Source organism: Phodopus roborovskii, unplaced genomic scaffold, assembly GCF_943737965.1.
Source record: "Phodopus roborovskii unplaced genomic scaffold, PHOROB, whole genome shotgun sequence".
Lineage (NCBI taxonomy): Eukaryota > Metazoa > Chordata > Mammalia > Rodentia > Cricetidae > Phodopus > Phodopus roborovskii.
In genome coordinates this window covers 11,414,677-11,438,886 of record NW_026126433.1, presented here as the reverse complement: position 1 = coordinate 11,438,886, position 24,210 = coordinate 11,414,677, and positions in this window count along the sequence as shown.

The window sequence follows — 24,210 nt, the reverse complement described above, 5'->3', positions numbered from 1 at the left end:
AGCAGGTGGATCTGTGAGTTTAAAACCAGTCTATTCTATATATTAGGTTCCAGGACAGCCAGGATTACACAGGAAAACCCCATCTTGAAAAATCAAAGAGAAATAAATGTTTTTTTTTTGTTTTGTTTTTGTTTTTGTTTGTTTTTGTTGTTGTTTTTGTTTATGTGTTATATGTCAACTCCAGTTCCCATACCCTCTCCTGTACCCCCTCCAACTAACCACCATCCCATCTCATTTCTGCTCCCTAGGGAGGATAAGGATTTGCATGGAGAGTCTTCAAAGTCTGTCATATCACTTGAAACTGGGCCTAGGTCCTCCCCCATGTGTGTAGGCTGAGAGTATCCCTCTAGGTGGAATGGGCACCCAAAGTCCATTCATATAGTAGGGATAACTATTGATCCACTACCAGAGACCCCATAGACTGTCCAATTGTCCTAACACCCACAATCAGGGTGCCTGGGATTATCCTATGCTGGTTTTCCAGCTATCAGACTGGAGTCCATGAGCTCCCCCTTGTTCAGAACAGCAGTTTCTATGGGTTTCTCCAGCCTGGACTTGACCTCTTTGTTCATCACTCCTCCCTCTCTACAACTGGATTCCAAAAGTTCAAGTCAGTGTTTAGTTGTTATCTGCTTCTGTTTCCATTGGCTACTAGATGAAGACTCTTAGATGGCATATAAGGTAGTCATCAATCTGATTATTGGGGAAAAGCATTTAAGGTTGCTTCTCCATTATTGCTTAGATTGTTAGTTGGGGTCATCCTTCTACAAGGATGTCTCTGGACATTTCCCTAGTGCTAGATTTCTCTTAAAATCTATAATGGCTCTCTTTATTATGGTATCTCTTTTCTTGCTTGCCTCTATTCTTTTCCTGACTCAATCTTCCTGCTCCTTCATGCTCACCCCCCTCCTCTTCTCCCCATCTCTTTCTCCTAATTCCCTCTCCCCTACCCCCATGCTCCCAATATGCTTGGGAGATCTTGGAGAAAAATTTTAATACAGGGATCTAAAATGGCTGAAAGACACTTAAGAAAATGCTCAATATCCTTAGCCATCAGAGAAATGGAAATTAAAACAACTTTGAGATATCATCTTACAGTGATCAGAATGGCTAAAATCAAAAACACCAAAGACCGTTTATGCTGGAGAGGATGTGAAGAAAGGGGAACACTCCTCCACTACTGGTGGGAGTGCAAACTCATACAGCCACTTTGGAAAACAGTATGGCAGTTCCTCAGGAAAATGGGAATCAGTCTGCCTCAAGATCCAGTAATTTCACTCTTGCGCATATACCCAAAAGATGCACATTCATACAAGGACATCTGTTCAACTGTGTTCATAGCAGCATTATTTATAATAGTCAGAACATGAAAGCAACCTAGATGCCCCTCAACTGAAGAATGGACAGAGAAAATATGGTACATTTACACAATGGAGTACTACTTAGCAGAAAAAAATTAACAAACAAACAAACAAAAACCTGGAATCTTGAAATTTGCAGGGAAATGGATGGAACTATAAGAAACCATCCTGAGTGAGGTAACCCAGAGACAAAAAGACAAACAGTGTGTACTCACTCATATATGGTTTTTAACCATAGAACAAAGGATTACCAGCCTATAATTCACACCAACAGAAAAAGCTAGAAAACAAGGAGGACCCTAAGAAAGATCTCCCAAAAAATAAAACTTAAAAGATCTCTTGGGTTGCAGCAAGGAGACTGAATTAGGATAATTCATTATGAGGAAAGTTACCATGGAGACACCAGAGGCAGTAAATATGGAAAATAAATAAGTTTAAACTGCTGAATGCCAGAGAACTGAGAGTGAAAATCCTGAAAAATCACTGGCCCCCGAGCATCTACAAAGCTGGACTAGTGGCATCTCCTCACCTACCTGCCAAGCAGATCTCCTAGATGATTGAAATATGAGAAGTAATTTAATAACACTTCTCTTCAGGACAGTTTTGTCACTGTTGTTATTTAAATTAAGATTCCTAAGTGCAGTAACTTAAAAACAAAAACAAAAAAACTGTAGCTTGATGATTCCCAAGGAGGCAAATGGAGACTTGCAAATTATATCTTCTCTTGCTCCCTTGCTTTTGAGGTACAGACTCTACTCCAGCCTCTTTTCTGGGCTATACTTGGCCTTCTATGGCACTCCCCCAGTCTCATTTCTAAGATGAAAAAGTGACAGAAAAATTAGTAAATTTAAATGCATTCCAGAATTCATAGAAAGACTTTTGTCTTTGGTTGGCTTAGTAAGACACATTTGATAGTATTAACTCAGGGTTTCCAGAGGCTTTGGAGCAAAGGTTAAAGCTTCTTTGCTTGGAATAAGAAAAGATGGCCTTATATGTGAGAAGTAAATAGAAAGGAAATAGGGTAAATTATTAAAAAACAACTTAGGACACATATAGGAGTGAGAGGAAGAGGCTGAAACAGCCCACAGAGATGAGGCAAAACACATGCACTTTCCATCTAAAAGGATTAACTGTGCTAATCAGGGATCACAGTCATTTTCTTTTCCTAGTCCATAGGCAGGAAGATAGGCAACAAATATTCCAAGTATGTAAGGAGTAAGGTTTTTCCCTGCCACCAGTCTTGTCCTGCCACCACGCCAGCCAGCCCCAATTAACACACCGAGACTCTGTATTTGATATAATGCTATTGGCCAGGTACTAGTTTCTTATCGGCTCACTCTGTCTTAAGTATTAACCCATTTCTATGTATTTCCACGTGGTCTCACCGGAGAGCAGGGGCTGGCCGTTCTGTTCTCTCCCTTCTCTCCATGCCAACTCCTCCTTACTCTTTCCTCCTATTGGCCAACAGTGCTTTTTTCATTAGCTAGTATGAGAAACATATTTACAGAATGACATCTCCCATCACCTCCTCTAAATAAAAAGAAGGTTTTAACCTTAACATTAAAAAATATATTACACAACAGTTATCAAATAAGTATCACAGTTAACAATATTTAGTCCATTAACATTTAGTAAGATTTGAAGAAAATATTCTATCACAAGTAACATTCCACATAAGATCCACAAAGGATAGAAATCAATATGTGGTGTGGAAGTGATTACAAGATTAGACTATTTAAAGGCAGCATTAGAAAACAGAGGCATGGTGATGATGATTACACATCTTTGCAGGTTGTGAATGGATGAGTTTTCATTCCTATAGACTGGAGAGATCAGGTCTATGAGAAGCAGAGCTGGGGAGATGGCTCTGCCCATAAGTGTTTGTTTGCCATGCAACCATGAAGACTTGAGCTTGACAAGACACCACACATCTGTAACATCAGTGCTCAAGAGGTAGAGGCAGGCAGATCTGTGAAGCTTTCTAGCCAGTCTATCTAGAAAATCCATACATTCCATATACTCCAGATAAGTGAGAGACCCTGTCTCAAAAAATAAGGTGGAAAGTGATCAAGGAAGATACTCAGTGTAAACACTGAATCTCCACATGAAAGCTCACACAATGCATGTTTACCTACAGTATAAACACACACTCAGACATACAGGGGGGTGGGGGGGATACAGGATTTAGATGAACAAAAGGACCTCTTAACTCACACAGATCATCATACATTATCAACAGACCTTATTTTGGTTAAGCAAGTCTGTAAGGTAAGAAGGTTTGAAGTCACTTGTTGAGGTTGAGTATTCAGAGATAACCCATCAGAGCAACTGAAATATTACTGTCTATCCTCCAGCTTTGCATACTATTCATAATGCATGAGATTACATCTTCAAGTTAACTAATAATTTCCTGTCAGCCTGTGTTTTTCTTCATGAAAATTATGTTTCATCTCTTTCTTGAAACAAAGATGCAAAACACCAGAAATATATATATATATATAGAAATATATATATATACATATATATATATATATATATATATATATCAGACTGACCATATGAACATCTCAAAATTACAAATATAAAGCTGTGTTGATATAGCATCTTGGGAGAACATATTAGTTTATCTATTATGTTGATGCATCAGTGAAACATAAAATATTAAAAGCTGATGTAACATACTGCTTTAAACAGTAGTAAGTTTCAGGGCTCTTTCTTGCACAGTAGAACAACAAATTGTCTTTCAGCATAAAGATGAGAACATGGCGAAAAAAACCTGAGAATTTCAACAATTTCTGAGTCTTTTCTTTCCCAATGGTAAAATGATGATTTAAATGTAATTATCTTTAAATACCTCAGCCTATAACATAGGGTTATTTATTTTTATTCATTCTTTGATAATTTCTCATATGAAAACAATGTACTTGGACTATATCAGCCACCAAAATTCCTTCTAATTATTCCCAGACCCTGATCCTACACTCCCTTCCATCATTCCAAATTCTGCTCCCTCTTTCTCGCTCTTCCCCTTTCTCTTCCCTCCACCCATTAGTACCCCAGATGCATATAGGTGTCTACTGAAACATGGGCAATCTACCCTGCGCTACACTGCTGAAGAAAGCATACTCTCCTTTCCCCAGTGGCTAACATTTTGGGGTTGTTTTATGAATTACAATAGGCCAGAAACTTATTGTGAACTCATTCTGTCCTCTTTGTGACTGTCAGTTTACTATAAATAACACAAATTTAAAGGCATGTGAATATCATTACTTATTAACTCATGTAACTCATTGAATGCCAGTGTTTGCTGATCTGGGTACATTCTATCAAACTTCTACTTTGGAACAATATTCTCACCATATCCCCAAGACAGTACAGTCTTCCTAGAACAGTGTATTTCAACCTTGCTAATGCTGCAGTCCCTCAGTACAGTTCCTCATGTTGTGGTGATTCCCAAACATAAAACTATTTTTGCTGTTACTTCATAACAAATTTTTATACTGTCATAAATCATAATGTAAATATCTGATAGGCAGATGGTCTTAGGCAACCTCTGTGAAAGGGCCATTTGACTTCCAAAGGGGTCACTACCTACAGGTTGAGGACTGCTGCTCAGAACATCTCATAGAACACAGACTCTGTTAGTATTATTACATGACATCGATGAGCCTGTTTGATGTCACAACAAACTGGACTTTTTTTTAATGTGATCTGCAGACAATGATAGCATCTAGGTGTCAGGGTGGCATCTGTGGAGCGGAAACCTGTGGCAGTCATCTGTTTCATGTGTAAGTGTATTCTCCAAAATAAACCTCACTTAACCTATACTGAGTCCAGTCAATCTTAATTCACACCCTATAGAGTCTCTTTCTCTTTTTGTGTGTGCTGAAACTTATCTTCTACCCTGTTGGCCAAAATTGATCCTTGATAACAACACACATACCACAAACTCCTACCAGAAGATAAATAGAAAGTGTGTTGTAGCAATAAACAGATCACTAAGACCTGCCTGATACTCATATGGTAGGAGGGGGTTTCATTCTCTCTGCATAACAATAGCAGTTAGAACTGGATTCATTCTTTATTTTTTTTTTTCTTTTTGGTACTTCTAAATTGATCCTATATAAGAAAACAGGGTTAGGCCCTACAGCTGAAAAAAGAAAAAAGAATTCTTGAAGCATACACATTCTCTGAAAGGAAGATTTGTGAGTAGCATGCTCTTACTTTGCATAGATGGTACCATTTTGAAATGTCAAGCAACCTTTTTTTTAAAAATACTCTTTTTTTTTAGATCTTGTGCATAAAAATACATCAGTAGCTGTAACTAAATAAAAGGTTTAGAATCCATGCTCCCTTTCATCCTCTAGCTCTGTCAGAGAAATGTTGGAAGTAGATGCATCATTCAATGGAGAGAAGAGCCAAGTGAAAGAAGCAGTCCTTGACAAGCGAGAGAAGAGTCCGAGTAGTGGCCAAGCTGGACATTAGAACTAACCTTCCACTCAAATTTTCAGTTGTTTAGTGAATGATTTCATCTCCATTTGTTTTCTGAATACCAACAATGAAAAAGAGTTTGTGCCACAGTTAGAGGGGTGTTCCCCGACAAGACAGCAATGCTCATAGTTTGGTAAAGGCACAGAGAGGAATCTTTCCAGAGAGGGTGTTGGGAAACAACCTCAGCTTCATTGCATGTGAGCAACCACTTGTGCAGTGGAAGTCTATCGACTGTGATTAGTTAGCATGTTGCCTCAGATTGGACAATAAACATTCATTCCTTCAGGGTCTTTGTGCAGGAGAAACATGTTAGATGAGATGTGGAGAGTGCAGACTCCTCTGCAGGTATCGGCTACTACTACGCTGCTTCAGAATCCAGAGTTCTGCCTTCAGGAGCAGCAGGTACCACGTTTCTTCTTCAGAAGTGCAGTGTGCCAGGTGGGCTAGCCACCAGGTTATGCCTGCATTTTCGCCTACAAGTCTGTATTTGAGCTGCTTGTTTCTGCCTTTTAATCAAAGAGCAGACTTTAGCATCTAAAAGCCTCAAGGTAAAATCCAAACACAGCTACTATTATTATATGGTCACAAAGACCATATAATTTTAATTTTTATTTTTTATCTATAAATCAAACATTAAAATCAATTATAGTTACTAAAAAGTATTGAAAATGTGTATAGACCATCATTGTATATACTTGTACAAGGATAATAAAAACCCAGAGACAGATATTAGGGTTCAAGCTGAAGATCAGAGAAGAAAAGCAACCAGGCACTAGCTCTTACCTCTACCTCAGAACAAAATGGGTGATTATGGGTGATTCTGTCTCCATGAATCCTCAGAGGACAATTCAGACTACCCTGTTCTCCATCAAGCCTCAGACTGCAATCCTCTGAGTTCCTGTCTCCTCCCACCTTGTATTCCTCTCTCTACCCAGCCATATCATTCCTGTTTCCACCTCCCTAGTGCTGGGATTAAAGGCATGTGATCCCTAGTGCTGAGATCACCTTTGTGTGCAATGTTTCTTTTTTAGACTGAATCAATTTCATATAACTCAGGGTGGCTTTGCACTAACAGATCTGTCTGCCTTTCTCTCTCAAGTCCTGGAATTAACGGTGTATACCACCACCACATGGCCTGTGTAGCTAGCTAGTATGACTACTGTAATTAAATGTGTGTGTGACCACTGGCTCATTCTATGGTTGTGGCTAGCATTGCATTTTGATCTCTAGTGGCTTTATTAAATCATAAATAACATAATACCACACATACTACATAAAATCAAGAGATTGAATTCGTACACTTTACTGATTTAAAAAAAATTATAACACTTCTGTATTTTACAGGATACAAATATTTTGGTAACCAAAAGCAAATATTGTTACTCACCATTATGAAATGGTAAGATGGTTGATTCTGCCAGTCATTAACATCTTATAAAAGAAGATAGGGTCAAAGACTTCAAACCATTTGTGAGATAAACTTTGGTAACCAGTGAAAATTGGAACCAGATTGATTATTCTCAGTATAGTTTATTAACCTCTTCAAATCCTTTATCTATCTGTCATCATTCTATATCCCAGAATGTCAACCAACTTTGGTAGTATTAAATGGTAATGTGGTCCAATAACTTTGTGTTGAATTCATACAAAAAGAAGAAATTATACTTTCAGTCAAGATAAAGAAGTATAATTGCTTAACTAATCTTGAACAGGATACAATGAATTAGAAAATCATATTTTCTAATATGGCATAGGGAAAGTGACAATCCAAAGCCTGAACTCTCCAAGCTATAGCTTCAATACTTCCTGTAGTAGGTTATGGAGATATGCTAAGGTGATGATGGTGGGATAAGCAAGACAGAGGTAAGAGCTCCCTGGAGTCCTCAGGTAAGTGAACACTAAGTTTTACAAGTAAGAAAACTACCTCAGTTTGGTGAGTGGGTGTAAGTGGATTTATAGAAACGAAAAAAAAAACACTCACTGGAACACACAACAATACATCTGTGATCCCCCTGATATAATGCCTAATTACTTATGCGGTATTTAGTAAAGTATCAGATAAAGTCAGATAAAAAAAAATGTTAAATAAAGGGTTTTCTGGTTTCACTAGCAATGCTTACAAGCAAGAGTCAAACTATATCCTAGTTATTTACCTTCCTCGCCAGAGAGAATAAAAGTAAAAAATTGAGAATATGTATATACAAGTATGTATATACATATACATGTATATATGACTTGGCAGATTTAGATGACCCCCTCCTGGATGGCATCACCCTCCCTGCAGAGTGGGGGGATGGGATGGGAGGGTGGTCGGGGGGCATGGGGAGAGAGAGGGAAAGAGGGAGGGAGGGAGGAAGGGAGGAAGGGAGAAGGGACTGGGATTGATATGTAAAATGAGAAAAATAAATAAATAATAGAAAAAACAAATAAATCAAAATTTTGCAGGGAAAAAAAAACATTAAAAGGAAAATGGGAGAAATCTAAATGATGGAGTTTGGCTTAAAACATGTTAGTACTTCCCCAGTCTGATAGCTGGGAAACCAGAATAGTAACAATCAATACCCCCTGAACTTAGGATGTTAGGAGGACTGGGCAGTCTAAGCGGTCTCTAGTAATGGATCAGTATTTATCCCTAGTATACAAATGGACTTTGGGAGCCCATCCCACATAGAAGGATACTCTCTCAGCTTAGACACATAGAGGAGGGCCTGGGACCCACTCCAAATAATATGACAGACTTTGAAGATCCCCATGGAAGGCCTTACCCTCCCTGGAGAGCAGAAAGTGAAAGGGATGGGATTTGGTGGGGGTGATAGGGGAGGATGGGAGGGTGAGGGAACTGGGATTGACATGTAAAACAACTTTGTTTCAATTTTAAATTAAAAGCAAAATAAAATTTAAAAAAGCAATACATACACATTCACACGCATGCATACATACATCTGTACATAATACACATGCACACACATGTATACGTGCACACATACATTAGCCTGTACATGCATACACACATACACATGTCTACACATTCACCTGTACACACATACATGTGCATATAATAATACACATGCACATACACATACATTTGTACTACATATACATGCAGACACATACAAACACCTGTACATACATATACATATATACATATATTCCACACATACACATGCATACATTCACATCTCTTCAGCCCTTGCGAAGGTTTTCTTTGAAGAATAATATAAATGTTGGCAAGGCAGACCAACTATATCTTATCCTTCAATGTTATAAATAAAATTCTTTAGTGGGGACTTCCTAAGCATTTTCTACTTGTAACTCTTTTTCATCTGAGAAAATTTTAAGTGACCCCAGTCTTATGGCTGTACAAGTAGAACACTCACTGAAAATAAATCAGTGAATAAAACTAAAGAAATTTACATTAAAATAGTGCTTTGATATATTTGTTTATTAAGGATAAAAGTATGTTGAAACTATTGATAGGGATGTGTTTATTTCTACTTAAAAATTATGCTTTTTAAAATTCATTCATTAGCATATTTTAAAACCTCATACATTGTCAGCATTGTATATTGAACAAACCCCACTTCTTTGTCCCCCCACTCTCCCTTTTATCACCCCTGCCCTTCCCATATTCCCCATTGTTCTAGATAATTTTACTTCTACTTCTACTTCCATTTAATATGTAGAAGTGTAACTATGTATGTTCATAAACTGTGGGAACAAATAAGAGAAAACATAGCCAATTGGCCTTTCTAGAACTGCCTTTATGTGTTAAAAATGGGAGGAGTGAGCAGAGAAAAGGGGATTTTTCCTCTTTGTCCTTTGGCTGTGTAATTGTTATAAAAAACAACACATTCTTCCCTTATCTTGTTAGGTCCTCACCACACTAAGTCACTGTGCTTTATTTATGCCAGGATGAATATGTTAATTTACTCATTTGACCCATGTATGAGACTATGCCCCAGAATGAGCAAACCATCGTTATGTTTGATTAACCAAGCTTGCATGGTGTAAGAGTAAGTATCACATCATAAGGTTTTGTAGCTGCACTGCTGATCATGACCTCTGGTGTGCGAAGAGCAAAAACAGAACTGTAGATGCTAAGCAAGACAACTTTATCTTTTCAAAGTCTATGTTTGACTCAAGTGGCAAATATTTTTAAAGTTCACTTAAAGGAAAGATTTTTTTTATTTCTGCATTAAAAATGTGCTCATGTTCCTGAGGCCTGGAACCTGCATGAACACCACAGAAACCATCCAGTCAGACCAGCCTACCCAGTCTGCTAACATCATGGTCCTGCCTCTGTCCAAGGAAGGAACCTGCCTTCTGGTGCCCTGCGCTGGGCCTCCTGAGGACTGAAGACTGCCCTTCCCAGAGTCTGGCAGCATCCTGGTTTCACCTCTGCCCATGGTAGTAGATAAGCTTGGGCCTATTTCCGGCCTCCCTTCCAGGGCCTCGCTGGGAGCCTCTTGAGCATCCTGAGGCCTAGAACCCTGTGCACACACCAGCCCACACAATGGGAAAAGATGTTCACCAACACCACATTTGACAGAAGGCTGATTTCCAAAATATATAAAGAACTCAAGAAGGTAGTTATCAAAAAAAACAAATAACCCAATTAAAATGTGGGGTAGGGAACTAAATAGAGAATTCTCAATAGAGGAAGCTAAAACAGCTGAAAGACTCTTAAGAAAGTGCTCAACATCCTTAACCATCAGGGAAATGCAAATCAAAACAACTTCTGTCAGAATGGCTGAAATCAAAACACCAAAGACAGTTTATGCTAGACAGGATGTGGAGAAAGGAGTATACTCTTTCTCTGCTGGTGGGAGTGCAAACTCGTACAGCCACTTTGGAAAACATTATAGCAGTTCCTCAGGAAAATGGGAGTCAGTCTACCTCAAGATCCAGTAATTTCACTCTTAGGCATATACCCAAAATATGCACATTCATACAACAAGGACACCTGTTCAACTATGTTCATAGCAGCATTATTTGTAATAGCCAGAACCTGGAAGCAACCGAAATGCCCATCAACTAAAAATTGGATAAAGAAAATGTGGTACATTTACACAATGGAATACTACTTAGCAGAAAAAAAAATTGAAAAAAAATTGAATCTTGAAATTCTCTGGCAAAATGGATGAAACTAGAAGAAACCATCCTTAGTGAGGTAACCCAGTCATAAAAGTACAAACACAGTATGAACTCACTCATATATGGCTTCTAGACAAAAACTAAGAGATTACCAGCCTACAATTCACACTTGCCAGAAAAGCTAGGAAAAAAGGAGGAACCTCAGAGAGACATATATGGTCCACTAGAGAAGGGGAAAGGGACCAGATCTCCCAAGCAAATTGGGAGAATGGGTGGGAGGAGTTAGGGAGAAGAAAAGATCAGAGGTAGGCATGAAAGAGCAAGAAGATAGAGTCAGGAAAAAAATAGAGGAAAACAAGAAAAGAGATACCATAATAGAGAAAGCTAATATAGGCTTTAAGAGAAAATTGGTACTAGGGAAATGTCCAGAGATCTACAAGGATGAACCTAACTAACAATCTAAGCAATAGTGGAGAGGCAACCTTAAATTCTTTTCCCTGATAATCAGATTGATGACTACCTTATATGCTATCCTAGAGCCTCCATCCAGTAGTAGAAGCAAAAGCAGACACCCACAGCTAATCACTGAGCTGAATACACTTGCAGAGAGGGAGGAGTGATGAGCAAAGAGGTCAAGACAAGGCTGGAGAAACCTGCAGATATTGCTGACCTGAAAAAGGGGGAGCTCATGGACCCCAGTCTGATAGCTGGGAAACCAGCAAAGGTATGACCTAGACGCCCCCCCCCCAATGTGGATGTTAGTTGAAGTCTATGGGATTTCTCGTAGTGAATCGGTATTCATCCCTAGTATATGAATGATTTTGGGAGCCCAATTCCACCTAGAGGGATACTCTCAGCCTAGGCACATGGGAGAGGACCTGGGCCCTGCTCCAAATGATATATCAGACTGAAGACTCCCCATGGAAGGTCTTACCCTTCCTTGGGAGCAGAAAGGGGGTGGGATGTGAGTTGGTTGGGGGAACAGGGGAGGATAGGAGTCTCCAGGAACTGGGATTGATATGTAAAACAAGCTTGTTTCTAATTTAAATTTTAAAATTATATTTAAAAATGTGTTCATTGTTGTGGTGTGTTTTGTCCCTTTATCATGGAGTTTTTGCCTTGACTGCCAGTATATCACTGTAATGATTTAACCTGAGCCAACACAAGGTATTTATAACATATACATATGCATACACTTTAAACTACTATATTTGCCTTGAATTTATTTTTGTGCTATCGGTAAGAATTCTTATTATATGACTGAAAATACACTTTGATTCCAGCATTTATTCATTCATCCTTTTGAAAAAAAGTAGCAAAGTGGAGGCTATTGGCACCAGCAATACTGCAGGAACTACTATGGTTCTGTTTTCATTATGGCTTTATTGCTGTGAAAGACACTGTGACCATGCACACCTCTTCAAACCACCACAGATTCCCAGAGGCAATGGCTTCTTTGGAGACTGTTTTTACAAATGCTAATTTCTACTTGGGAATTCCAATGAAAGAGGAATAATTACACATCCCTCATCTACCTGAGAAGTGGCTGTTACTGAGTTGCTTCGATAAAGAGACTTTCAAACATAAGCCTCTCCCTGGAGTTCTTACTCACCCATCTGAACCATGGCTCTACCAATGTCTCAAAAGCTAGAGTATTACTAAAGCAAGTTATTATACTCCAAGTTGAAGAGTTACGTTATCATTGGGCATATCCATTCTTGTCATCAGTATAGCCATATTAACAGCAAAAGCCTACCCAAATATAAGAACCTTCTATCTTTTATATATTTCTGTGTGCCGGTTCTCTACTCCCTGGCCGCTTATGAATAACCAATGCTTGCATATTGTTAAAAGTATGATTGTAGATATACCTTTATTCAGACACAAATGCTATTATTATTTACTAGATCCCAGAAGTATAAGGCCTTCATGGATGCCCATGTATTAGTCTCTGCTCTATAACTACCATCAAAAGTCCCACAAAGTGAGCTCAGTTCCCAAATAAATTTCCAAGCACAACTTCTGAAGTGGGAGGAAGATACAGCAGAAAATTCATAATGTCCATCTTGACCTAAGAATGTAGGAAACCTTTAAATATTCACAATATTAACAAAATATTCCACCAAGCAATCACTAGCCTTTGGCATCAGAACTACACAATGAGTATAAACAATACCCTCATAGATTCGAGAACTCCTGTATCCTCATTGATGCTAAATATCTACCCCCATATTTCTCAGAGGAAAAAGTCCTTCTACAGAGAATATAACCTAAAAAATCTGACAGAAGTGGCTTTTTCATAAAATACATAAATACCAATGAATGACAGTAAGAAACACACTCACACACGCGCGCACGCACACAAACACACACACACAAATAAAACCCAAAGGGGACATTCACCAGAAAAATAAGATATTTCTTTTTAATTCAACCTCAAATAAATGGAAATGCAAAAAGTATCTAAGAACTCAAAACATTGTTCTAAAGGAACTTTACAAACTCAAAACACAATCATATTTACAAGGCATTTACAGGCATATATATGGATTATAGTCCATTATAGTTATTTCATACTGTTTTAGTTCATAGTGGGCCACATATATACTGGTAATTATTATAAAATCATTATATGGGCAAGAGGTTTCTTCATCTTTCAAATACATAGTTTAATAAGTAGGAAGTAAATGGCTGGGCAGTGGTGGTGCATGCCTTTAATCCCTGCACTGGAGACACAGGGGCAGGCAGATCTCTGTGAAGTGGAGGCCAAGTGAGTTCCAGGACAGGCTCCAAAGCTACAAAGAAATGCTGTCTTGAAAAAAAAAAGAAGAAGAAGAAGAAAATAAAGAGAAAAAACATCAAGAAAAAGAAAGTCTATAATGAAAGGTTTGGCTGAGATTTTGTGGACACCAAGAATTTTTTTCAAAAGTCTGAAAAATATCAACTGCAGTGCAGGAGGGTTTTCCACATCACACAAGAAAACTCTCAATGCATTGTCTACTCAGAAGGAAGCATACATTAATCAATGTGAAGCAAACTAAATAATATACTATAGATATATTCATTAAAAGTCATAAGAATTACAAAACATATAGAATAAACAGAGAAGAGCAACTGCTAGATTTGAGCATCACTGAATCTCTATTTTCACTTAAGACAAATAACTTAAACACTCAAAAATTAAAAGAGATTTTAAGGTAGAATACATGTAACTTCCTCAATATATGTTGCCTACATGAAATTAATTTTCAGTATAATACAAGTAAGTTCAGATAAAAAAGAAGAGAAAATATGCTAACATTAACCAAAAAAAGGTCTGCAGTGGTTATGTTATTATCAAAATGAAATGCACCTAAAAACAAAGACTAGCAGGGAAATATAGCCTCATTTCATAATAATAATGAAATTTATCAGGAAGACTTTACAGCCTTGAGTGTGAATGCACTTCACCAGACCCTGCAAGTCCCAAAGCTACACCAAGGAAATTTCAGAGCAAAACTGAGAAGAAAATGAAAAACCAAATTATAGGTAGAGATATAAACAATGCTCTCATAATAATGAATTAAGATTAATTAATAGAATATCCATGAGATAGCAAAAATGAAACTGAACAATTATATCAAGCATATTGATTTATGACATGCAAATATAGCAGGGTAAATGATCTTTTCAGGTGGAGACAGATAATTTAATAATATCTGATAAACACTATATTCACAGCAAGAAATAAAATGTTCACGTTCTTAAAAGAGTTAAGTCACATGCTGAGTTTCCTGAGCCATTTCCCCGGCTTTCGCCTCCCCTGCACCTTTTCTTTGACTTTCTGCATTGTAGCACACAAGACTTTGTATGTAGTAAGCACTATTTCTACCATTAACATGTTTCCTCAACATTAAACATCATTTTATATTCTGTAAGACTGAACCCATATTCAATAATAAGTTATACCCATGATATAATTCACAGCGGCTTGCTTAATAAAAATGAGAGCAAATTGGTATTGACTATTCAATACTATAGACACATTGTTATTTGTATAACCAGTTACATTTATATTATTTGGTGGAACTAGTTCAGTATTTAATACAAAATTATTCATCTGCTTATACAACAATGTGATTTTAATTATCTTTGGATTTAGCACTATTATAAAATGCCAATATGTTTGGTATTGACTGAATATTAATATGTTGTTATATGGCTACATCAGAATCTGTTCTGATCACAGGTATTAATCATTTGGTAGGAGAAACCACTAGATTTACTGATAGGTTAAACTTTTCATTGTTCTTTTTAATACCTACATGTGTGCCTTTAATTGGAATAGTCATAAATGCTAGAAGCTGGTAACACATTAGCAAAGATACTTTTGCAAAGCTCTTGCTTATGTCTGGGTGAAAGCATTTCCAATAACATGATAGTGGTATTTGAGAAGGGTATCTTATAAATTTGATTGGGTTAATAGGGTTGGGAACCTAATTGGAGAGTAGTTGACAAGATGGCTGCCTAGTAATGACTGTTTCGAAGAAGTTGCTTGTATAGAATAAAGACATATGCAAAATGTGCAAGCTGAAATAGTTTAGGATATTCTAATGTATAGATACAAACATCAAAGAACCATGTTGGTGGCTAGGAAATGATAGGATTCTAATTGTAGAGTATCTCCTGCAGGGATAGCCAAATCACAAAAGAAGTCTCTATGTTGGCTAGATTAAGAACACTCCTGAACTGACATGTGCTTTGTTTTGACATTTTAAGAACAGTTTTATTGATATTCTGAAAGATTTAGATCAATTTGTTGCACTTCCCAGAGACCACATGTAGCTGTGTTTAGTGGTGAGAACGTATACATGTAGCCAACATAGTAAGAGGCCCACTATTCCTTACACATCTAAATTAATATATTGTCCTAAATTATAATGCTTTCAAAATACAACTAATGTCTTTTCTGTCTTTCTTGCTAAACATTTTCCAAATCTGAGATTACACTTAACCATGTTGGCTTTGCTTATTCTTGCAAATGTTTGTGATATTTCGACAATATTGCTTTCTTTCTTAAGAATATTTGTTAACTTAGGTCATATATCTGTTTATATTTGTCTGGTCCATTAAACTAAGTAAATTTTAGAAATAGCTTGACATTATGAAGGTGCAAGGACTCTCTCTCTCTCTCTCTCTCTCTCTCTGTGTGTGTGTGTGTGTGTGTGTGTTTAGCTTAATTCCCACTGGAAATGAACTGGATTATAAAGGCTTAGTAAGAAGTAATACAGAAGTACTTTATTTAACTTAGTATTCTTTTGATAACATATTTAATATTAATTTTAATACTTAGTTTAGAAAGTTGAAGCTGGTTTAAAATCGAGTCAGTCTTGTATTCCAGCATCAGATATTTACTGAGTGCCTATCACATGCCATACAATGGTAAATGAAGACTCTCTATACAACATTCTAGTTCCATTGGTAGGATATATACAAGCTTCTTTCTAAAAAGAAACATCTACTATTTTAGTGTATATGAAATTGGTCCCATTTATATTCACTTGTTTCTATTACAAAAAAGAGACATTATTATCAGCAACAAGGCAGCATGCTTAAAAGCAAATACAACTTTATTTAGAATTCTTAAACAAGGGCTTAGATAAAAAAGAAAGTATTTGAGAATTTATTGGTTGAGTATAGATAGGCCTTCAGCAGATATAGTAGTTATATCAAGTAGACACAAGTTCACTGCAAATATAGACAGGACAGTTGTACAGTGTTCATTCCATTTTATCTATCACATCTACCTTGGAAAGCCAGGCCTTGTCTCAGTCTATCTAATGCATCACTCTCTTATAGCCCAGCTTTGCTCCTGATCTCACATAGTCATTGTTAGTACATCTCTTATAGTATTTTTTTTTTCAGAGGAAAATCTGTTTTCCCTTCGAATTTTCTCAAATGTACAGATTCGGATTAAGCCCTCCCCTTCTCCCTTTTCTGTTTCTGTATCACTGACAGTTTTCATTCCTCTCAACATTTCATCTGTTCCCTGATTGCTTCTGCTGATGTCACTGTTCACTCATGTTGTTCTTTTGCATATTCTTAGTATGTCTTCATACTGGGCCCTAAACTCCCACCTGGGTTTTTGTCCTTATTGCTTTCTTCTACACCAAAGATTCTTAACAGAGACAGTGTTATCTATTAATAAATTGCTCACTAACTCCCATCTTGATTTAAAATAGATAATTCTCTGGTCCATTTTATCAGAAGGGTATTATCAAGACAGTTAAGACGGACCACCTATCAAGGGTTCAGACTGAAGTCACAGACTGCAAAATCACAACCTTAACAAGTCCTCTTTGAATTCTTTATACTTGCTAAGTAAATAAAACACATGTTGTTACAAGGAAATTAAGGGAGGGGGACATTGATTTTTAAAGACATATACTTCTATTTATAACTTAAAATTATTGTGTGTATATACATATATGTTGTAGTTGGTAAGTTGGTATTCTGTTGTTGTGAAGAAACACCATGACATATTGAACTCTTATAAAAGAAAACATTTAATTTGGGCTTGCTTCTAGTTTGAGAGGCATAGTTCATTGTCCATGGTGACACACATGGTGAAATAGTCATGAAGAAGTACCCGAGAGTTTCACAACTGGATCTATAGGCCACAGGAGAAGAGAGAGCCACTGGGAGTGGCTTGGGCTTCTGAAAACCTCAAAGCCCAACTCCAGGGACATATTACTTCCAACATGGCCACACTTCCTAATTCTTTCAAATAGTGCCACTCCTTAGTGACAAAGCATTCAATCTACCAGCTTATGGGTGTCATTCTCATTAAACCACCACATTTCACACCCTATATCCCATAGCCTTACCAGCATATGACAATGCAAATCCATTCAGTCCAACTTCAAAAGTCCCCATAGTTTATAACAGTCTCAACGTTGTTTCAAAGTCAAAAGTTCAAAGTCTCTTCTGAGAGTCAAGGCAATCTCTTAATTATAACTCCTGGAAAATCAAAGGAAAAAAGATCACATACTTCCAACATACAATGGCACAGGATACACATTACCATTCCAAAATGGAGGAAAGGGGGATAATGATGAAACATGGGACCAAATCAAAACTTAAAAGCAAATGGGCAAAGTCTAACCTCCACATACCCATGTCTGGTATCAGAACTCTCTTCGGGTTTCCAGATCTTTTCACCTTCTTTGACTGAAACATAGTTTTGTCACTTTGGCTGGTTCCCCTCTCTGGTAGCAGCTATTCCTGGCAGGTATCCCATGACTATGGCACCTCAAAATCTTGGAGTCTCCAACAAGATTCAGGTTTCGCTTTCATGGCTTCACACAATGGCCTATTTGGGCCTCCATGCCAGGACACACATGACACATGCCTGGCCCTAAAGTTTTTCCTTAGCTATAAAGGGAAATTTCACAATCGTTTTCTTGTATCCTTGACTCTAAAACTAGAATCACATGGCTAAAGCTGCCAAGTTTTTGGTTTGCTGGTGCTGGATCTTGCCCCCCTTATTCCAATTTATTTTTGTTAGCTCTCCCGTTGTGATGATTCCCTCCACTACTTAAATCCTGCTTTAATTCCTTTACAAATGTTGGAAGCTTAGCTAGGAGGGTCTTGTACTGAGGTCGCAACTCTTTATCCCATCTATGATCAGGCTTTTCCTTACACTTTTTATCTTATTGAGCACCAGATTTAGCTTCATTACATTTCCTTGTGTTCCTTTGTGTCTTGTACTGTACATTTTGTATCTCTCCTTGCTCAACTTGCTCCTTTCCATTATAGATCTTTGTAAAAGTAGCCACTAATAACCACAGGACAGAGTCAGAGTTAGGCAGTCATAAAATTTCCTCTGTCAATGTCATTAGTCCAAAGCTCTGAAGTTTAGTCTCTGGTAGATTCTTTTGAAGAAGGGCAGAAAGAAGGCACATACTTTATTAACATATCCCAAGAATGGTCTCTAGGACACATTACTATTCTCTAACACCTTATGAGCCAAACGGTCATAGTCTACATTGTTCTTGGTATCATTGTCTTCATTCCTCTACTGGTATGGCCCATTAAACCCTACTTAAAACTGTTTTCCTAATCCAAAGTCTGAAGGTCTACATTTCACCAACAAGCAAAATGGTCAGGCCTATACATAAATACTCTATTCCTGGTACCAACTTCTGTCTTAGTCACTGTTATGTTGCTATGAAGAGACACTGTGACCTTGGCAACTCTTACAAGAGAAAAAGCATTTCATTGGGGCTTGCTTCCAGTTCCAGAGATATTATCTATCATCATGGCATGGGGCAAGGTAGCACACAGTCAGACATGGTACTGAAGAAGTAACAGATAGATTCACCTCTGGATCCATAGGCAGCCGTTGGACCTGACATGTGCTTTTGAAAATACTAAAGCCCACCTCTTGTAAAGGCCACATCTCCTAATTCCTTCAAGTGACACCACTTCTTGGTGACCTAGCATTCAAATATATAACCCTATAGGCTTTTCTCATTCAAACCAACTCATGTGTGGGTGTGTTTGTGTGTGTGCATACACATATACATATCCCAAAAAAGTTCTGAATTTCTTTTTATTTTTTTATTTTCGTTTTAAGTGTGTGTGTGTGTGTGTGTGTGTGTGTGTGTGTGTGTGTGTGTGTATACAGGTGCTCTTGGGGAACAAAAGAGGTCATCAGATGTCCAGGAGCTGGAGTTACAGGCAATAGTTGGCTACCCAATGTGGGTGCTAGGAATCTAACTCTGCTCAATTGCACAAGGAATATGGGATTTTCACTCTGTCTCCATCTCTTCAGTGCCAGTTTGAACCATTTTATAAGCAGGTAAACTGTTTTAAAGTTTCCTAGACTTCAAGCTGCCTGGCTAATAACCTCAGCCTTGTAACAAGGCTCTGAGACACCTGAGGGAATTTTCAAGGAGGTAGAGCAGGAGAATTTTCTCCTCTTGGGAAAGAATTTTTTATAGGCCCTTTGAAAGTGAGGCATGTTGTAAAAATGAACACTGCCTCTTTTTTGGATCTCAAATTAGTAGGAATGTGAGTAGTGACTTGTACATGTCTGCTAAGAAAACTGATGAGAACCACTGCAAAATTCACAAGTTTCCTACTATAATTGATGGATTTTTTGGTTCTCATGGTATCCTATCTGATAAAAGAAGAATCTTATTAATCATTCTCATAAACTTGGCAGGGATAGTTTTGTGAAGAAAAGTCTCCTTTTCACATACATATTTCTCATTGCTTGAGTCATCATGGAAAGTTTAGCAAACTCTAAAGAGTATGCCATATTCTATTCAACCTACCCAGGTTGTTTCCAAACTTTATGATTTTTCCTTTCAGAATTCAACTACTTAAAACAAATAAAAATAACACTACTCTTGTTGAAGGAAAAGAAGAGTACCTTAGGCAAAGTCCATTCATCTCCCCTCTATTTCTTGCAAGATGCCTAGCAGAAATCCTAATACCTGAAATTTTCATGAATCACCTCCAAGCCAAGTACCACGTTTAAGCACATCCTAAACAGAATCATGATTTTAGTATGTTATAAAGATATATTTACAGCCACAATAATTCATAATCTTGGTATCTGAGAAAGGATGACATTGTATGTAAACAGTTTTAAGAATCACTGTCACATAAAGCAAAGGATAACCAGTCCACAGTTCACAATCCTACAGAAGCTAGGTAACAAAGAGGACCCAGGGAAGGGAAAGTAGACAAGATCTCCTGAGTAAATTGGAATCTTGGGAGGGAGAGAGAAGGGTTGAAGAGGGGAGAGGAGAAGAGAAGGGGATTAAGGCAGGGAACATGAGGGAACAGTATGGTTGAGGTAGGGGAAGGACAGAGAGGGAGCACAAGGAAAGAGCTATCTTGATAGAGGGAGCCATTATAGGATTAGCAAAAAACCTGGCACTAAAAAAATTCCCATGAATATACAAGGATGAACCCAGACAAAACTTTAAGCAATGGTAGAGAGGGTCCCTAATCTGGCCTCCCCTATAATCAAATTGAGTACTACCTTAATTGTCAGCATAGAGCCTTTCTCTAGTAACTGGTGGAAGTAGATGCAATGACCCACAACTAACTACTATGCTGGGCTCCCAGAGGTCAGTCAGAGAAATTGAGAAACAATAATAAGAACAAAGAGATCAAGATCATGACGGGCAAACCTACAGAAATAACTGATAGGTAGCACTCTGAATCTGGACTGATAAATGAGAAACCAAAATAGGACCAAATTAGGCTCCCTGAATGCAGGTGATAGTATCCAGTAAGTACCTGAAACAGTGTTCAATTGTATTAGACATTGTGGAAATGAAAATCAAAACCACAACAAGATTCCATATCAATGTAATCACATTGTCTACCATTAAGAAAACGATGAATAACTACCAGTAAGTGGTGAGATTAGAGGAACCCTATGCATTGTTGGTAAGAATATTATTAGTTCAACTACTATGGAAATAAGGACAAAGTTTCCTTCCAAAATTCAAAAACAGAGATCTATCAGATCCAACTATAACTTCTGAATGCACACTCAAAAAATCAAAGCCATCTTACAGAGATATCTGCATGTCTTACTGCTGCAACATCCAGACAAGCAAAGGTATGCAATCAGCCTATATGACCATCAGTGGATGAACAGGTAAATAAAATGTGGTATATATAGGTGATGAATTCATTTCCAGTAAGAAAGTTAAAAAGCACGTCACTTAAAAGAAAGCAGGAATCATTATGTTTAGTGAAATATTCCAGTTATTCAAAGAAAAACAACACAGTTATTCTCATATGTAGAATTTAGGGGGAAAGTATATGAAAATAAAACTGTTAGGAATGTGTTAGGGTAACTGTTAGGGTAACACAGAAAGAGGAGGGGATGGGAATAGAGGGAGCAAGAACAAGATCAATGTCTGTCATATACATGAATGGAAATGTCACAAAGAATCTCATTACTTTGTATAACCAATATATGATAATATACTTCATTTGTCCATCTATTGAGTGTGTGCTTTCACTTATTTATTCATGTATTCAGGATATCAATTCCCTGTCAAAACAAAACCTGGCACAGCTTTGCCCATCCTTTAGGATTCTCCTCTGATAATTGATCATCACATATAATTAATTAATTACTGTGAAGAACAGTTTTACTTTGATGTAACTTCCTTTTTAATTTTTTTATTTTTATTTCATGAATCCTAGTGAAAGTTGTTACCTGTGCCCATATCTTGAAACACCTTCGTCTAAGACTCCCAGTGTTTCCAGTCTTAAACAGAAGTTTCTGATTTATTATTTCAGTCTATTTTTAATACATATTGAGAGATATATTGAAGTTGTTTAATTCTTCTACATTTGTTTATCCAGTTTTCCCAGTGTGATTGTTGAAAAGACTCTTCTCTTGAATAATGTGCATTGAGAGCATCTTTTTCAAACCTGAGGTATATGTAGATGCATGGGCTTATTTCTAGGCTCCGTGCTCTGTTCCTACTGACCTCTGTGTCTAACTTTTGCTCGTGTCATGACTCTACATTTCTGAGTGATGTTTTGATACAGATGCTTCTGGAGTTGCTTTGTCTATTGCTCAGGACTGTTTTGTCTATTGAGTAATTTTGTGTTTCCCAGGGATTCTAGAGTGGCTCTTTTGATTCCTGAGAGCAACATCATTGCTATTTTGAAGATTATATAAATATGCATGTCACTTTTGTTTAAAAAGGAGGATGAATTTTCTCAATATTAATTCTGCCAGGGTGAGAACAAGGGAAGTCTTTCCATCTTCTAGTGTCTTCTTTAAATACCATCTTTACTGTATCACAGTTTCTTTTTTTCATTGCAGAAATCTCTAACATTTTTGGTTCAGTTCATGAGCAATTTGTAAAGCTATTAGAAATGGTATTGTTTTCCCTGACATATTTTTGCACTTATAATAACTCTTTTTTATCTCTTAACAGTTGTATAAGGTTAGTATTCTTAGTTCTGTATCATAAATTAAAGGCCAAGGAAGAGAGGAGAAAAACAGTTTGTTCATGTTATCCTGCTAAAATAATTATAGGCATATGAATTTCTTTGTATGTGCACAGATAGCCTCATACCACATTGTTATTCTTACTTAACATGTTTCCATGGTAATAAATATGCTGGTAAATGATGTTTGTCTATACACAAAGAGAAGTGCCATGGAAATTAGTGTTTTTCAAAGAGGAATCGGTGCACACATGTTCTCCTCTCTCTCTCTCTCATTCTCTCTCTCTCTCAATGTCTCTGCATTTTCTCTCCCTTTCTCTCTTAGTTTTTTATATGTGTTTTTTATATAACCTTTTATATAACCTAACCTTTAGAGTTAGGTTAAGACACTGAAAGAGGAGCAATTACCTGTTTCAGCCACAATCTTTAATTTTTTTTCCTGTTTCAATATGAGAGTTCCATCTGAATTTTGTTAGGGGTAACAAATTTGTACATTGAAAATGCAGAAGGGTTTAATTTTACTTAATAGAGAAAATGAGCAGCTTATCAAATTGCTTCCCAGCATTAACTAATGAATAAAAATTTTATAACTACATAATGTCAGATGACAAAAGAATCTGATTCTAGCATCAGGAATTATAGCCAATAAAAATGCACTTAACAAAAATACAGCCCTAGGTTGTGAGGTTATAAGAGCCTGTGCAATGGACATCATCATTAATTTAAGCTATCATCAAAAGAGATGATAGATTTTAAATGACTGCTGATTGGGGAGGGGCAGCTAGTGAGAGAAAGTGAAAAGGTAAAGCCAAAAGAGCAGCGATATGTGCTTCATGGAGAATACTGTGAAAGTAATTACATTTAAATACTGAAGAGGGAGCACCAATTAGAGAGATCTCAGAAAACATTCATATATTGAGATATTGGGGAAGGATAAAAATGTGACTATAAATCCTTAATTAGAGCAGTGCAAAAATACAGCTTGATTTTATAAACCAAACAATCAAATTAATATGTGAGATAAAAATATATTTTAAAAGTTCAATATAGAATATGACTATACTAAAATCCAGCTGAAATGAATGCATCAAGTTCCACTTCTAGAATCATTTATCAAAACAGGAGCCAGTGTGGTGGAGCTGGAGGATCAGCTCAATGGCTCAGAGCACCTATTCCTTCTCTTGAGGACTGGAGTCCAGTTTTTAGTATCTCGGGTGGACAGCTCATATCCACTTTCAGTTCTGTTCCAAGGGTTTGATGGACTCTTCTGACCTTCTGAGACTCC